This window comes from Lactuca serriola, chromosome 3 (assembly GCF_051521515.1).
Source record: "Lactuca serriola cultivar US96UC23 chromosome 3, Lser_US96UC23_V15, whole genome shotgun sequence".
Classification (NCBI taxonomy): Eukaryota; Viridiplantae; Streptophyta; class Magnoliopsida; order Asterales; family Asteraceae; genus Lactuca; species Lactuca serriola.
In genome coordinates, this window is record NC_136410.1 from 221177785 (window position 1) to 221181673 (window position 3889).

The window sequence follows — 3889 nt, forward strand, 5'->3', positions numbered from 1 at the left end:
AGAAAAGGTTGGAATCTTCTCGTACACACTTGTACTAGGTCTTTCTAATAGAGATGTTGCTGAGAAGTTTCAACTTTATGGAGAGACAATTAGTAGAACTTTTCATTATGTATTGGAATCCATATGTGGACGGAGTAAAGGTTTCATGGGTCTTGAACGTGAGTATATTAGACCTAAAGATGCAACATTTCAAAGTATACCATCTCATACTGAAAGTGACGGTCGATATATGCCTTATTTCAAGGTAACTGATTGTGGTATTTCATTTTCATATGTTTCTATATTGTAATTTAAACATTTTCTTAATAGGATTGCATTGGATGCATTGATGGTACTCATATAGATGCATGTATCCCAATGGCCGACCAAATGAGATATAGGGGAAGAAAAGGAGTCCCTACTTTTAATGTAATGGTTGTATGCGACTTTGACATGTGTTTTGCGTTTATATCCGTCAGGTGGGAAGGATCGGCACATGATACTTGAGTGTTCCTTCATGCAATTGAGACACCTTCTATGAATTTTCCTAAGCCCCCAGAAAGTACAACTAGTTATTGTTTATAGTTTTTGAACTAACAATCATTGCATTTTTTTCATATTGGAAAATATTACGTAGTAGATAAAGGATACCCAGATCGAAAAGGATATTTGGCACCATATTCACGTCTTAGATATCATCAGTCACAGTTTGAACATGTGCTTCCAACCAATGCTCAAGAAGCTTTTAATCGTGTAAATTCATCTCTTCGAAGTTGTATTGAATGTTCGTTTGGAGTGCTGAAGAGGAGGTGGAAAATATTGAACAAAATGCCATCATTGAGTGAGAAGACTCAAATAGATGTGATAGTGGCGACATTTACCCTTCATAACTATATTCGAAGAAATGACTCGACTGATATGATTTTCAACATTGTTCAACAACATAATTACATACCTACAGAAGAACACGAGAATCATTCAAAATTAAGTCATGATAATATTCGACAATCACGGCATGAGATGCGAGAAATCCGTGATAATATTGCAAATATGATATAGGATGCCCAGAATTTTCCTTAAATACAAATAATCAGAGAAATGTTTTCTAGTATATACATTAATTTAATTTTATGTATTAGATATTTATCGTATAATATTGAATCATTTTTGTATATGTCCTTTTATGTCATTTTAAATTTCCTAACTAGCTTTTCAGCTATTTTTACCGAACGTCATTTTTTATCGGCTAGCTTTTTAGCCAATAATCCAAACATAACCTTAAGCTTTTAAAAGTTTAAATTGCAATGCAATTAGAGTCTTAAATTTTTTTGGAAAAAATTGTGTTGTTTATTGTTGGATTACGTTTTGATAACAAAAATTCTTTTATTGATTTAGGTTTTTGATTTAGATAACGATTTCTGTGAAAGTTTCTTATATGGTGGTTTACATATTCTTATAATTATCAAATTCTGGTCCTAGATTTTGAAACTCAGATTCCAGAACTTATGCAGAGGACACAAGGTATGTAGTGAAAATGTTTTATATTTCCATTTTGGCTTGAATTCTTCTCATCAACTAGAATTCATAGGTTACAACTGTTGCCATTAGAATTATTTATAGCTTTTTTACTTTTCCTATTTTATATAGGGAATGAAGAGCTTCCTGGTGATTTAATCTCAGTGTGAAGCTTTTATCGGTCTTCCATCAAATAGGGGGTATCAGCTTTCCACCATTGTTCTTCCTTTCTCATTCCCTGACTCTCATCCGTGCCTGAAAAATTAACCGATTACACTGAAATCATTTCTAAGATCAATGACTCATATTTTTTCTACTTTACATGTATGCTTTTCGTTTTCATTGGAAACAAATCACTATCTTGGGTACCTATTCTTTTTTTCTCTTTTTTATTTGGGATTTTGTTAATTAGTAGTCAAAATACTGATTGCATAAATTTCCACTTGGTATTGGTTCAATCTGTAAAATGATAAGCTGGTTCGATTGAGATCATACTGCATTCGCTCACCACATGCTCGATGAAATGTCTCAAAGTTTTAATTGAATATTCGTTTTGTTGGATTTTATTGCCAACACCTGTTTCTATTATTGCTCTAATTCTTAATGTTGTTTTTTTAATGAATTTGCAGGAGATTGATACATCTTTCCCAGCATGTGAAAACGGTACTACGATAGACTACTATAACCCTTTGTTTGCCTTTTTTTTGTCCTTACCATCTCCAATAGATAAGGTATGTTGCTTTTTTTTCCTATTTTTTTTTATCTTTTGTAAACAAAGCATCTTTTTCAACAATCCTTTTGAATGGTTTATGGTGATTACAGATTGTGGCAATTAAACAAATAGACCCACCGGTTTTATTAATGAAGTTGTTTCATATAGGTTTGTTTAGATTGTTATTTTCAGCATCAATGTGTCATAATTTTGCATCTATGGAGTAAATGTTAAACTAATAAAAAGGCAACAAAACAAGATGCCTTCATGGAATTACATAGTTAAGTAAGTGTTTTTTTTTTTTTTTCAACTTTACTATTCTTCCTAATATTGTTGTGTATGTAATTAATTCGCTTAATCTACAATGACTGAAAATAGCGATTATCGAAACAGAGTAGTATTCAGTTGTTGCCAAACAGAAGGCCGATTCCATGCTTGAAATATTGAATCTTTTCAAAAGAGAATTTGTATCCATCGACACCATTTCAAATTAAAATTTCACGAAGGTTATATATATATATATATATATATATATATATATATATATATATATATATATATATATATATATATATATATATATATATATATATATATATATATATATATATATTGTAGAATTAGTGGTAACTTTTAAGTTGATGTGTTCAGTTTTGAAATGGCTACAATGAACACGATCTAACCTTCCCAACTGGCTGACAAAATGTTATCCAAAAGGTTTACATATTTTTTGGGTAAATTTCCCGACTTTTCACACTATTTAGATGTTATTTGAAATGATTACATGTTTTTTGTAAGTGTGTAGATTTTTGGAATGCATATATTTCTCAAAGTACGTCTCAATAAGAAAATAATAAAATGAAATGAGAGTAAGATGCTATAATCTACCATTAGCGTGAATTTTTTTAAATGGGCAAGTTCAAAAGGAGTTCAGTTTTAAATTTTTTTTAACACTATTTTTGCTGATGTACCTTCTTTATGATTGTTTTAGGTGGGAAAGTTGTAGATTTTGTAGAACTCAAAAGGAATTATATATGATTTAGTTTAGTATTGACAAACACATTGAGTTGCCAGTTAGGAGTTGGCACATGAATAGACGGAGGTTGCTTCATTGTCTGGAAAAAACAAGGAACCTTTGATAGAGGTAGATTGATTTTTAATTAACTTTATTCCTCAAATTTATATTGTATAGTTTTTGATGTTTTTTCCTTTTGTAAAATTTCAGGAATACAATGCTAATAAAGAGAGAGACACTTAGTTCCGACTTCTTTTTCAATGTTATCCAAATTATTCATTTCTTTTGTCTATGTACCGATGTTATCAATGTTTAGTTTCGAGTGCAATCTATGTACCCATATAACCAAATCCATCACAAAAAACAATAACCCTCCCGACTCATGTGAAGCATGGGATACATTACTAGTTTTATCCTAATAGATAATTCATCTTTAAGAAGAAATGATTTTTAATGCTTCTGAATTATACATCGTATCCTTCAGGAATCTATATAATTAAATAGCTTACAACTCAAATGAAATAAACCTAAATCTAAGCAAATAAGGTTAGCGAAATAACATATAGAATACATAATCCGAGGATAGACTAAATTCACCTAAAAAGTAGGAATTTTGTGTGATATACGATTATTGTTGGAACAATATGATATGTGGCATAATAAATACA

At 30.4% G+C, this 3889-nt stretch overlaps 1 long non-coding RNA gene across 2 annotated transcripts; it reads left to right on the plus strand.

The window, feature by feature from the left end:
- Nucleotides 1-1382: 1382 nt before the first annotated feature.
- LOC145094804 (uncharacterized) lies at nucleotides 1383-3675 on the plus strand. Of its 2 annotated transcripts, XR_013703572.1 has the most exons (6): nucleotides 1383-1500; nucleotides 1627-1694; nucleotides 2124-2225; nucleotides 2317-2491; nucleotides 3198-3350; nucleotides 3432-3675. It is a non-coding gene; the product is annotated as an uncharacterized LOC145094804 (long non-coding RNA). The 2 variants fall into 2 exon arrangements; XR_013703573.1 differs by lacking the exon at nucleotides 2317-2491.
- Nucleotides 3676-3889: the final 214 nt, after the last annotated feature.